The sequence below is a fragment of the Anomaloglossus baeobatrachus genome, chromosome 6 (assembly GCF_048569485.1).
Source record: "Anomaloglossus baeobatrachus isolate aAnoBae1 chromosome 6, aAnoBae1.hap1, whole genome shotgun sequence".
In the NCBI taxonomy this organism is placed as follows: Eukaryota; Metazoa; Chordata; class Amphibia; order Anura; family Aromobatidae; genus Anomaloglossus; species Anomaloglossus baeobatrachus.
The window spans coordinates 187253037-187268181 of NC_134358.1; positions in this window are offsets into that span (position 1 = coordinate 187253037).

Below are 15145 nucleotides of genomic sequence, written 5' to 3' on the forward strand. Positions count from 1 at the left end.
CTTTATATATGGTGGCAAAGTATTTAAGCTTATGGTTTCCTTGATATAAAAAAGGAAAGCACGCACGTACATTTAAGGGGGCTTTACACGCTGCAACATTGCTAACGATATATCATCGGGGTCACGGTGTTTGTGACGCACATCCGGTGTTGTTAGCAAAGTCGCAGCGTGTGACAGGCTGGAGCGACCTAAAACGATCGCAAAAAAGACAAAAATTATTTCTTTTGGAGAGGTCATTTAATTACAAAAATTCGTTGTCAGATAAGTAGCGATGTTGTTCATCGTTCCTGTGGCATCACACATTGCTATGTGTGACACCGCAGGAGCGACGAACATCTCCTACCTGCGTCCACCGGCAATTAGGAAGGAAGGATGGCGGCGGCATGTTCCGGCCTCTCATCTCCACCCCTCCGCTTCTTTGGCCTGCCGCTTAGTGACGCCACAGTGACGTCGCTATGATGCCGAACACACCTCCCCTTTGAAGGAGGGATTGTTCGACGGTCACAGCGATGTCGCTGACAAGGTATGTGCGTGTGACACTGCTGTAGCAATAATGTTCGCTACGGCAGCGATCACCACATATCGCACGAGCGACGGGGGTGGGTGCTATCGCGCACGACATCGCTCGCTATAGCTAGCAATGTCGTAATGTGTAAAGCACCCTTTATTCTCTAAAGAATTCAAACAATAAAAAACTTGCAGACACTGAAGCTATTGCTGAAGCCTTCGGCAAATATTTCTCCTCCCTATACCACATTCGAGAATATGAGACACCAGAACAAGCAGATAAAAGACGGCAGGACACAATCTGTTTTTTTGTCAGAATTACAATTTCCGACGCTCAATGCAACCCATATAGCAAAATTGAACAACCTATTTTCTATTGAGGAGCTCCAGTCGATCCTGTCAAAGAGCCCCACGGGGAAGAGCCCTGGCCCAGATGGCCTTCCGATATCTTACTACAAGACCTATACACACAAGGATAAACGTGGATCTTTCTAGCCAAATCAACATTAAGAATAGCACTTGACAGGGCTGCCCGCGGTCTCCATCCCTGTTCATTACAGTGATGGAGACCCTTATTCAATGAATCTGGCAGCACCCGGACATTAACCCCTTCATGACCTTTGACGGATGTATCCGTCATGGTGCCCTGGTACTTAAAGACCCATGATGGATATATCCGTCATGGCGAAATCGCGGCCCTGGAGCCCCGGTGATCGCGATCGGTTTTCAATAACAGTAGATTTGGGAAGGAGAGGACTTGTACCTGACCTCAGGAGGGGTGGTGTCTACTCCCCGGACCTACGGAGGCTGTGATTGGCTGATGAACGCCGCTCAGCCAATCACAGCCAGTGTAATGTTTCAACCATTGAAAATGGCTGAAACATTGAAATCCAGCTATGATCAGTACAGCTACAGCACTGATCATTGGCTGGAGCAGGGTGACCTTTGCTGCACCCACCCCCAGTTCTGATTGGAGAGATGGGCCTTGTGACTGATCTCTCCAAGCACCGTGCATCTGGGACCGGTGATCTGTAAGAGATCCCTCTCTTCAGCTTCTCCATCTGTGGAAGCTAAGGAGAGCGATCCCTGTGGGTGCCTATCTGTGAGTCACAGCCCCAGATCATCCACTGCCCTTCTTTATCTTTTTTGGCCCTGCACCGCCGCTTCTCTCCTCCTGCTGCGCCACTGCATATGACGCCGCCGCGCCCCCCATGCATCTGACGCCACTGCTCTCTTTCTGCTGCCCCCTTGTATCTGCCGCTGCGCCGCCCCTGCATCTGATGCCGCTGCTCTCCTCCCACTGCGCCCCTGCATGTGACGCCACTGCGCCCCCCTGCATCTGACGCCGATGCTCTCTTTCTGCTGCCCCCTTGTATCCCACGCACTCTTCCCATCAACCAGTGCACTCTCTCCATCAGCCACTGCACTCCGCCATCAGCCACCACACTCTCCCAATAAGCCACTGCACTCCCCCGTCAGCCGCTGTGCCCCTGCATCTGCCACTGCACTCACCATCAGCTGCTGCGCCCCTGCATCTGCCGCCGCACTCCCCCATCAGCCGCTGCACCCCTGCATTTGCCACCGCATTCACTCATCAGCCACTGCCCCCTCCCTAATCTGCTGCCCGCTCTCTCCCATCCCCTTAATCCTCTACCCCCTTTCCCACCTCTCCCCTCCCGTCTCTGCTGCTTCCTCTATCTGCTGCAATCCTGCTGCGTAGATCCATCCTGTAAGGTAGCTATCCCCAATCTCACCTCCCACTCCTCTACCACCCTCCCCCCATCCTCCGCCGCTCCTGTATCCGTTGCGCCCTCACCCATCCTCCATCACTCCTCCATCTGCCGCGCCCTCCCCTATCTTCCGCTGCTCCTGCATCCGTTGCGCCCTCTTCCATCCTCCATCCATCTTTTTTTCTATCCCACCTAGTCCCCCTCTTTTTTTGCAACACATCCATGCGTGCGTCCTGATTTTTTTTCTCTAAACTAAGAAATAAATACAAATAAACTTAGTTTAGGGACAGTAAAATTATACTGTAGTAATCGTCAACTACAGTATTTTTTACTGAATATTGTAAAGGTCAGCCCAGTGCCACACATGAGAGCGATTCACAAGTCTCGCATTGCGTCATCCGGCACGGTCGCTCTCTTCCAGACAGGAGTGTGCGGCTGTGCCGGGTGATGCGATCTGAGATTCGTGCATCGCTCTCACGTGTGGCACTTGCCTTAGTGTCAGTTGCAAGCGCTCATATATATATTTTTTTTACTGACGTCCGTATTTTTTATTTTGCCAAACAATTATTTTTGTATGGGGGTCTAGTTTCCAAAACGGGGTCACATGTGAAGGAGCTACACTGTTTAGGCACATCAGCGGGATCTCCAAACGCAACATGGTGCTGCTAATAACGATTCCAGCTAATTTTCCATTTAAAAAGTCAAATGACGCTCCTTCCCTCTTGAGCTCTGCCGTGCGCCCAAACAGTGGTTTTCTGCCACATATGAGGTATCAGTGTACTCAGAACAAATTGCCCAACAAATTTTGCTGTTCATGTTATCCTGTTACCCCTGTAAAACTTAAAAAATTGAGCCTAAAATAAAATTCATGTAAAAAAAACCCAAACATTTTGTTTTTATGGCTCAATGTATGAAGCACGTGAGGGTTCAAAGTGCTCATTATCCATCTAGATTTATGCCATGGGGGGGTCTAGTTTCCAAAATGGGGTCACTTGTGGGGGAGCTCCATTGTTTAAGCACCTCAGGGGGTCTCTTAATGCAACATCGCATCCGCTAATGATTCCAGAATATTTTGCTTTCATAAATTCAAATGATGCTCCTTCCTTTCCGAGCCCTGCCGTGCGCCCACACAATTGATTTCCACCACATATGAGATATCAGTGTACTCAGGAAAAATTGTACAATTAATTTTATGGGGCAGTTTTTCCTGATGCCCTTGTGAAAATGCTAAATTTTTAAAGTAACATTTTTGTGTAAAAAAGTAAAATTTTCATTTTATTCCTTCCACATTACTTTGGTTGCTGTGAAGCTCCTAAAGTGTAAATCACCTTCTTGGATGTGGTTTTGAGCAGAGTGAGGGGTGCAGATTTTACAATGGGGTCACTTTTGGGTATTTTCTGTTGCCTAGGTTACTCAAATCACTCCAAATGTGATGTGGTACATAAACATTTTTGTTTGTAAATTTTGTTGTAAAATTAGAAATTTGCTGATGAACTCTGACCCCTTCTAACTTCCTAACAAAAAAAAATTGTTTTGAAAATTACGCTGGTGTAAAGTAGATATAAGGTAAATGTTATTTAGTAACTATTTTGTGTGACATATCTCTCAGATTTATGGGCATAAAATTTCAAATGTTGAAAATTGCAAAATTTTCAAAATTTTTGCCGAATTTCCGAAATTTTCACAAATAAATGCAAAACACATCGTCCTAAATTTATCACTGACATGAAATACAAAATGTCATGAAAAAACAATGTCAGAATTGCCTGGATTCGTTGAAGCGTTCCAGAGTTATAACCTCATAAAGTGACACTGGTCAAAATTGCAAAAAATGGCCTGGTCTTTAAGGTGAAAACAGGCTGGGTGCTGAAGGGGTTAAGGGTATTAGCTGGAAAGACACATAAGGCAGCAGCCTTTGCCGATGATATTCTTCTCCTGATGACGGTACCCATCAAAGAATTCCCAGCTATCTTAGATATTTTTGAACACTTTGTCTCATTGTCAAATTTCAAAATTAATTTGGACATATCAGATGCATTAGGTATTCAACTTCCTCAAGCAACAAGGGATATTCTAAAAAATAAATACCCCATTAAGTGTTCCCTCAAGTATATTACCTATTTGGGAAAAAAGATATGCTCGCATTGGCCATCTTTAGTCTCTTGAAACTTCTTCCCATTATTAAAATTTTAGTTAAAAGTAATAGCCTCATGGCATGGCCCCATTTGTCTCAAGGATGGGATGAAAAAAATCTATTAAAAAGCTTTGTATTGCCAAAATTTAGCTACGTATCACAGATGTTGCCAATTCAAGTACCGCAAACCTGTTTTCATAAAGCTAAACCCTTTTCAACAACTATATATGGAAGGGTAGGCGCCCGAGGCTGAACTACAATACCCTAGTACTCCTTAGATCCAAAGGGGGGATGGGAACACCAGACCCACAGAAATACCACCCAACAGCAATACTTCCAATGATAGAATGAACCCACAAATCTCCCAACAAACTTTGTACTTTGACTGCAGACTCCATCATTTCAACGAACTTTAGACCCATCCTACACTCAGCAAAACATTTTCTCTGAGACCCGACGACGGGCAACTTAATTTTTAAGAACGCGCTTTAAACCTGGATAAAACATGTAGATTTTTTTATTCCCCCTCCTTTCCCAATAATTTGTATAATGTATCTACCAGAGCTGTACTCAAATAGCACACAATCATGTACTTCTGACAAGCTACAAACACTTACCACACCAGTGGAGCTTGTATTAGAGGATGGAGCACTTATACCTCTGACCCAGCTTAATAAGATCATAGCCCCGAGCTCACTCAACTTCCTCCAATATGAAAGACTAAAGTACTTCTTTTTTGCTCAATCCCTTTATGGTTCTTGAACTTTTAATTATCTGCAAGTATGTATTGTATGGTATTAAACCTGTCAGTGTTAAGCCGGCTGCAGACGAAAGTATGAAAAACTATATGAGTTTCATCCAAAAAACTCAGATAATTTTCAACAAATTTTTATCTGATATTTGTATGTGTTTCGGGTGTGTGTCTGTTATTTCCATTTCACATCCGTGATCAATTTTCATACAGCTACATTAAAAAATGTTCATGATCAAATTCAGCTTACTAAGTTTCTGATAGAAATGTATCTATAAATGTCAGATACCACATGGATGCTCTGTGTGGGATCCAATTTATTTTACGCACACGTCGACTTGAATGTGTGAGTCTCATCCAATATGTGCAAGAAAGTAGCACATACTGTTATTTTTTCACGTATAGTCGGACTGAGAGAAAAGTAGTATTCCGAACAACCCTATTTAATAACGGGGATCATTGCACTATCTGATCAAAAATTGGAAAGCACATGTTCGATTTATCTGCCTCTCTGCATGAGCCTTTAGACTGACTTCACAATTGTCAAAACTTTATTAAGAAAACTTGGCTGAAGTTTATCTCACTTGTCATACGTGTGCAAGCCATATGCAGTCTGTTTTTTTTCACAGCAAGAGTTAATAATAATTTAAAAGACCATATATGGTTTCCTACATAAAAAAAATTGCAATGTATCTGTAAAAAATATGGATGCAAAATACATCTTCTTCATGGGATCAATTTTTTTCTGCATACCCATATGAATGAACATACAGTCATATGAAAAAGTTTGGGCACCCCTATTAATGTTAACCTTTTATCTTTATAACAATTTGGGTTTTTGCAACAGCTATTTTGGTTTCATATATCTAATAAATGATGGACTGAGTAATATTTCTGGATTGAAATGAGGTTTATTGTACTAACAGAAAATGTGCAATCCGCTTTTAAACAAAATTTGACCAGTGCAAAAGTATGGGCACCCTTATCAATTTCTTGATTTGAACACTCCTAACTACTTTTTATTGACTTACTAAAGCACTAAATTGGTTTTGTAACCTCATTGAGCTTTGAACTTCATAGACAGGTGTATCCAATCATGAGAAAAGGTATTTAAGGTGGCCACTTGCAAGTTGTTCTCCTATTTGAGTCTCCTATGACGAGTGGCATCATGGGCTCCTCAAGACAACTCTCAAATGATCTGAAAACAAAGATTATTCAACATAGTTGTTCAGGGGAAGGATACAAAAAGTTGTCTCAGAGATTTAAACTGTCAGTTTCCACTGTGAGGAACATAGTAAAGAAATGGAAGAACACAGGTACAGTTCTTGTTAAGCCCACAAGTGGCAGGCCAAGAAAAATATCAGAAAGGCAGAGAAGAAGAATGGTGAGAACAGTCAAGGACAATCCACAGACCACCTCCAAAGACCTGCAGCTTCATCTTGCTGAAGATGATGTCAATGTGCATCGGTCAACAATACAGCGCACGTTGCACAAGGAGAAGCTGTATGGGAGAGTGAGGCAAATGAAGCCGTTTCTGCAAGCACGCCACAAACAGAGTCGCCTGAGGTATGCAAAAGCACATTTGGACAAGCCAGTTACATTTTGGAAGAAGGTCCTGTGGACTGATGAAACAAAGATTGAGTTGTTTAGTCATACAAACAGGCGTTATGCATGGAGGCAAAAAAAACATGGCACTCCAAGAAAAGCACTTGCTACCCACAGTAAAATTTGGTGGAGGTTCCATCATGCTTTGGGGCTGTGTGGCCAATGCCAGCACCGGGAATCTTGTTAAAGTTGAGGGTCGCATGGATTCAACTCAGTATCAGCAGATTCTTGACAATAATGTGCAAGAATCAGTGATGAAGTTGAAGTTACGCAGGGGATGGATATTTCAGCAAGAGAATGATCCAAACTACCGCTCCAAATCTACTCAGGCATTCATGCAGAGGAACAATTACAATGTTCTGGAATGGCTATCCGAGTCCCCAGACCTGAATATCATTGAAAATCTGTGGGATAATTTGAAGAGGCTGTCCATGCTTGGCGGCCATCAAACTTAACTGAACTGGAATTGTTTTGTAAACAGGAATGGTCAAATATACCTTCATCCAGGATCCATGAACTCATTAAAAGCTACAGGAAGCGACTAGAGGCTGTTATTTTTGCAAAAGGAGGATCTACAAAATATTAATGTCACTTTTATGTTGAGGTGCCCAAACTTTTGCACCGGTCAAATTTTGCTTAAATGCGGATTGCACATTTTCTGTTAGTACAATAAACCTCATTTCAATCCAGAAATATTACTCAGTCCATCAGTTATTAGATATATGAAACTGAAATAGCAGTTGCAAAAATCCAAATTGTTATAAAGAAAAAAGGTTAACATTATTAGGGGTGCCCAAACTTTTTCATATGACTGTATATGAATGGGCAAGTCTAACCCAACATATGGAAGAAACTACTTTTTTGACATGTAATATAGAAAAAAAACAAATGGGAATAGAATGGATCTTCATTCTGTTCTTGTGCTTTCCATTTTTTCATGTACAGCATTCATACTGAAAATACAATCTTGTGAACCTACAGTCAGGGCCAGAAATATTTGGACAGTGACGCAAGTTTTGTTATTTTAGCTGTTTACAAAAACATGTTCAGAAATACAATTATATATATAATATGGGCTGAAAGTGCACACTCCCAGCTGCAATATGAGAGTTTTCACATCCAAATCGGAGAAAGGGTTCATAGCTCTGTAATGCATAGCCTCCTCTTTTTCAAGGGACCAAAAGTAATTGGACAAGGGACTCTAAGGGCTGCAATTAACTCTGAAGGTGTCTCCCTCGTTAACATGTAATCAATGAAGTAGTTGAAAGGTCTGGGGTTGATTACAGGTGTGTGGTTTTGCATTTGGAAGCTGTTGCTGTGACCAGACAACATGCGGTCTAAGGAAATCTCAATTGAGGTGAAGCAGAACATCCTGAGGCTGAAAAAAAAGAAAAAATCCATCAAAGAGATAGCAGACATGCTTGGAGTAGCAAAATCAACAGTCGGGTACATTCTGAGAAAAAAGGAATTGACTGGTGAGCTTGGGAACTCAAAAATGCCTGGGCGTCCACGGATGACAACAGTGGTGGATGATCGCCGTATACTTTCTTTGGTGAAGAAGAACCCGTTCACAACATCAACTGAAGTCCAGAACACTCTCAGTGAAGTAGGTGTATCTGTCTCTAAGTCAACAGTAAAGAGAAGACTCCATGAAAGTAAATACAAAGGGTTCACATCTAGATGCAAACCATTCATCAATTCCAAAAATAGACAGGCCAGAGTTAAATTTGCTGAAAAACACCTCTTGAAGCCAGCTCAGTTCTGGAAAAGTATTCTATGGACAGATGAGACAAAGATCAACCTGTACCAGAATGATGGGAAGAAAAAAGTTTGGAGAAGAAAGGGAACGGCACATGATCCAAGGCACACCACATCCTCTGTAAAACATGGTGGAGGCAACGTGATGGCATGGGCATGCATGGCTTTCAATGGCACTGGGTCACTTGTGTTTATTGATGACATAACAGCAGACAAGAGTAGCCGGATGAATTCTGAAGTGTACAGGGATATACTTTCAGCCCAGATTCAGCCAAATGCCGCAAAGTTGATCGGATGGCGCTTCATAGTACAGATGGACAATGACCCCAAGCATACAGCCAAAGCTACCCAGGAGTTCATGAGTGCAAAAAAGTGGAACATTCTGCAATGGCCAAGTCAATCACCAGATCTTAACCCAATTGAGCATGCATTTCACTTGCTCAAATCCAGACTTAAGATGGAAAGACCCACAAACAAGCAAGACCTGAAGGCTGCGGCTGTAAAGGCCTGGCAAAGCATTAAGAAGGAGGAAACCCAGCGTTTGGTGATGTCCATGGGTTCCAGACTTAAGGCAGTGATTGCCTCCAAAGGATTCACAACAAAATATTGAAAATAAAAATATTTTGTTTGGGTTTGGTTTATTTGTCCAATTACTTTTGACCTCGTAAAATGTGGAGTGTTTGTAAAGAAATGTGTACAATTCCTACAATTTCTATCAGATATTTTTGTTCAAACCTTCAAATTAAACGTTACAATCTGCACTTGAATTCTGTTGTAGAGGTTTCATTTCAAATCCAATGTGGTGGCATGCAGAGCCCAACTCGCGAAAATTGTGTCACTGTCCAAATATTTCTGGACCTAACTGTACCTCTCACTGGCAGGAAAGCAGTAAACACTGGTAATAGTAGCAGAAACTCTACATGAGCTGCAGAATTTTGGTCACCAGCATGCAGAGCTGATCCTTCAGCTACAAAATCGAGGTATGGCCACTTCTTTTAATCTTCCTCTCCTACCTTCTGCTTATGTCTAGTCCATGACCAATATCACCAATTTATCAACCATTGCAGGTTAGACTTTAGTGTCCAGCCTGCTCACTTTCCTACTGATGGATCGAAAGTGCAGTGTATCATTATGTAACTGACACACCTTTAGGTATAAATTTACTTAGTAAATTGGTGACATGCTGAATACTTATTTCACCTGCTGTGTAAGTGCACATTATCTGTCTTGTACTATCTTTGTATAATTGCTAATGTCAATTATGTGGCCTTTAGCAATTTTACTATACTTTAGAGCACTTACCGAGAGTCCTGTATACAAACACTTCTAAGTAGTTTCCTGATGTGTCAAATGTATACACACTGGGAGAACTGTGTTGAGGCACTCAATCATATAGATTGTTCTGCAATGTGTACCAACATCAGGATGATAAGGCAAATGCAATGGTACACTATAAAATAAATCTGATTTAGATTATGGGCCCGATTCATCAAAGCTTCCACTGCAGAATGTTGTCGTAAAAGCTTTGAAAATCATTAAATGTTGCTGCAACTCAAAGTCACATTAATGTTGTGTCTTTTAGAGATTTCACACCAGTTTCTACCAGGTTTGACAAAATGGACAGAGCTGGGATGAAACGGGGTCATTGCAGAGTCAAGACGCCAAAGTTCATCGAATTCATGTTGAGCTGTGGTTTCCCTACTCCAAAACCTGAAGTGAGATTTCTAATGTCGATCCTAGTGGCGCATGTCACTTGTTAGATGCTCCAGATATTTGAAGTTATATACACCCCTTCATGACTCAGGGGTGTTTGTCTACAGCACAATGCCGATCTTGATGAATCCAGGACTATGTTGCTATTTCTATACTATTTATACAAGGTCCCCAATAGCCTTATTATATACTCCAGTATAGCGAGTTAGTTAACAACATTAACTCTAATTTGGACTTTTTCAATGTACTTAGCTGTATTCGACATTTATTGCAGATTAGGTTATAAATAAATAGGGTTACCGCTGTTGAATACAATAATTTTATTCTATTCTACTGCATATGTTCTTTGTAATCTCTTGGTGCAAATTTCTTTTTAGCATATACTGTATGGTGGAATACAGTATGGAATATTTTAAATGTATCAATAAACATGCTTTTGACTTTTTTTATTTTCAGAGTTTCTACCACATATAATACATTTTCATTTTATGAAACTATTATCAAATTTAGTTTTGTTATTGAAATATTCATCAAAAAGTTAAATACCGCTGTGTTTTTTTTTAAACAAAACTTGGAACATGATGTACTGTACTTAAGTTTTTAATAAATTATAATTAATTTCTAATAAACGAAAATTAGGTCACAGGTTAGGTGACATCTGAAAATGATAATTTAAACTCTAAGTGCTCAAATTAATTAAATGGAATAATATCACATGGTAACATTTGCAGCTACTAATGTAGCCTGCAGAATTGCATATGCAGATATAGAAAAATTGCAATGAGGGAGGAAATTTCTAAAGCAACTTTGATAGATAATTTCTATATCAAAGTTTTCCATTATCAAAGTCTGAAAGCAGTCTCATCTAAGACCCTATTGTAAAATATAAATACTTTTTCTTTTATTGAGTAATTACCAGAAGTAATTTCCCTGGGAACAATTATTCTCTTTAATTTAATGCTTCTGGTATTTAATTTTAGATTTAATAATTGGATTTAAGACTTTAGAAGTATAATAATGAGTTAATTAATTTAAAAAATCTATATATTTTAACAATTTTTTGTTTTATTTTTCTAAACTTCCTCAGAGGCGGCTTTGTTGAAAATACACATTTTCTTTGGCGTTTGTCTGTATAAATAGAGTAGCAGGGCGAGTGCCCCATGGCAATGAATGGGAATTAATTAACACCCAAACAGAATAGATCCTGCACTACAGTATAGAAAAAATATCAAACAGAAAAAAATGCTTAACAGATCCCTAATTATAAAGAAAAAAAAATATCAAAAACGTTACACAGATTTTACTTCTATTTTCTAGTTTGTCTTCATCCTGCTACCTCAGTAATAATAATAATAGTAATAATAATAATAATAATACTAATAATAATAATAGTAATAATAATAATCTTTTTCTATAGCGGCATCATAATCCGCAGCACTTTACATTTCAGAGGTTCATGTACAAGCAAGTAACAGTAATAGAAAGTACAATAATTAGAGCAAAAAAGACAACCATTCTCATGAGAGCTTACATCTACAATGAGATGGGCAGGGACAAGGTACAAGTGCTTATTTCCAATGACAGTCTCATCATCTCAAAGAAATGGGGATAGATAAAGGCTGCATGAACCAATCAGCCAATCTTTGAGATCCTTTTGGGTGCAGTGGAGTTTGATAGAGAGTTATGTTCTGAGAAGTCGTGGAGGGACTATATGAAATTAATTAAATTAGGGAGTATGATAGGCCACCATAAAAAGATGTGTTTTCAGGGAGCGCCTGAACGTCTGAAGCTGAGTGAGGCCAGTTTCACACATCTGGCTTTTTGCCGTTTTGCCGGATCCGGCGCTCTCCCGTACAGATAATACAGTTCAATGACAGCGCTGTAACTTCCGGGTCACATGCGCCGGTCACATGACAGCATGACCGGCGCTTGTTGCTCTGTCATTGTACTGTATTAACTGTACGGGAGAGGCGCCGGATCCGGCAAAACGGCAAAAAGCCAGATGTGTGAAACCGGCCTAAGCTGTGGTTTCTCCTAGTTTCTTAGGGTAGAGCATTCCAGAGGATTGGTGCAGCTCGGGAGATGTCTTGGCTCCGAAAGTGGGAGGTTTGGATTAGTGTGGATGTTATTCAAAAGTCGTTTGCGGAGCATTAGAGAACGGGTGGGGTGACAGGACAGAAATGAGGGTGGAGATATAGAGGGGTGCCGCACTGTGGAGAGCTTTGTGGGTGAGAACAAGCTATTTGAGTTGGATCCTATAATGTATGGGCAGCCAGTGCAATGTTAGTAGGAGCAATATGGCAACTCTTAGCAAAATTAAGAAGCGTATTGATGCCGAATTTTAATGATAGTATTGTTTTTCATCATACCTATTATAAACTGCTATTTTCCAATTAGCCGTATGATGTTTAATACTTATTTACAGGAAAATCAATTTTACATATTAAGATTAATAGACATCACAGGAGCCTGTGCTGTTCATAAACCAATAGCTGTGTTAAATTGTGGCAAAACATCCAATTTGACCTTTAAATTATTTATATTTTCATTTATAAGTATTAAAATGTTTGGAAAAAGTCGAAATATACATTATATTTAAAAAGAACTGTTCAATTTTGTTATAATGCAAAATAAAAAAATTGCTTTTATTTGCATAAGCAGCAGGCAGCATTGGCACAACACCATCAAATTATATTATCTTCTTGATGAACAACAACAAAAGTGCCATAACATTCGGAATCAAATTTTAATTGATTTTGCTATTAATTTTTTGATTCTGTGATTTGTGTGTTTTTGATCGCAGATTTTGTATTGTAAAATTTGTCCTATTCTCCTCAGGATACTTATTTATTGTTGTGGCTTAAGTCACATCATTTGGTTTTGCGCCAACAAATCATCAAGGAAGGGGAATGTAGGATGAGTACGGTATGCTTTCACACGATTTTCAGCAATGCTCCTATTACTATTTCTACACTGCATTATAAACGTCTACAACACTCCAACTGCCAAGTTTTCAGCTTTTGCCTGTTTATCAATACTTTAGACTAGTCTAAAAATGATCTGAAGCTCAAACTTTGCCACTTGGAAACCTGTATGCAATGAAGGAAAGTGAAAAGATTGCTTGTCATCATGGGTTAAATTTATTTTTGTAATTTTTGCTTTGAATTTTATGTGTGTAGGTGTCTTTAACATTTATTTTACTGACTATACAGGTGCATCTCAATAAATTAGAATATCATGAAAAAGTTAATTTATGTCAGTAATTCAATGTAAAAAGGAAACACATATATTATATAGAGTCATTACACACAGAGGGATCTATTTCAAGTGTTTATTTCTGTTAATGTTGATGATTGTAGTTTACAGTATGGTGGGTACTTCCCAGAACCCCTCACTACCGACTGACATACAGTTGAGCTCTTTTGAACCCATGGTGGCACTCCCTGATAACTTTTCGGGGAAGAAAGACCAGTTCAGAGTCTTCAGAGAGAGTTGCAAATTATTTTTTACACTGCTACCCGATCGACAGGGAATGGGCCCCAGCGGTTGGGAATCGTTATGTCCCTTTTAAGGGAGGGTCCCCAGACATAGGCATTCTCTCTAGCTATCTCAGGGAGCCATGAGGGCATCAACACGTTTTGAAAGCAAAGTCGCGTTGCTTTGCTTTGATTAGCACTGTGGATGTTTGGTACTGTTAGGGTTGCAAGTACAAGACTTGTGTTACAATTGTCAGCCCAAGAGCTGAGCAAATTGATTTGCAGAGGTTTGAGTTCATGACAAATTTCCTGAAATTCACAGTTTTATGCAAACTTGCATTGCCGTCAGGACTTCCCTATAATACCTTGTACCTCTGACATCTTACAGATTATCATATTTTGTATAGTAGTGGTCAGTGCCCAGACCATAAGAAATCAGAGTCATTTCTAATTTCCATAGTCACTGAGTAAGATCTCATGATCAGCAGGGTGATTTTCTCTCTCCTCTCTCTCTTTCTCCCTCTCTCTCACTCTCTTGTAGAGTGTAAGCTCTTATGGTCAGCAGGGGCCTCACTTTCTCTACTGTAGACTGTAAACTCTTATGGCCAGTGGAGTCCTCTCTTTCTTTCTTACATGTAAAATCAATTGAAATACTATGTCCCAATAATGACAAAAGTATTTTAGGAGTGATACCTTTATAGGCTAACCAGAAAAATTATATTAACAAGCTTTCAGAGCATCAAGGTTCCTTCTTCAGGCTTAATTACAAATCCTGAATACAAATCCTGAAGATGGAGCCTTGATGCTCTGAAAGCTTGCTAATATAATTTTTCTGTTTAGCCTATAAAGGTATCACTCCTAAAACACTTTTGTCATTCTTAGGACATAGTATTTCAATTGATTTTTCTGGCTAACACGATACCACAATATGACCCTGTATTGCACATTGCATGTAAAAGCTTTTATAATCAGCGAGGTCCTTTTTCTGCTGTAAATTGTAAACTTATATGGTCAAATGGGTTCTCTCTTTCTTGCCTGCAAAATGTAAGCTCTTCGGGACAGCGAGGTTCTTTTGCTTCTCTCCCCTTGTGTATTTTATAAGCAATGACAAGCTTTCCAATAAATTTATTCACCAAAAATTATTTTATTTGGGAAAATTTAACAAAGTCAGAAAATTTTAATTTCAAAAGATTCTCTCATCTATAGTTATTTCTATATATTAGCTATCTACCTCTTTCATGCCCGATGTCTCTTAACTAGAATCTGTCACCTGATTCATGCAGTCCATAGTTTGTGTAAATCTTGGCTGCACAAGTGTACCCATCTATATTGTACCCATCTATATTTTTATCTGAAATACCCTTAAAATATTTTTAAAGACCTAATCAATCACTTCTAGCAGTGCTGGGAAAGAGTGTTTCCAGGTCTGCCAGAGGTGATTGACAGGTATCTCTTGTAGCAAGAAACCTGT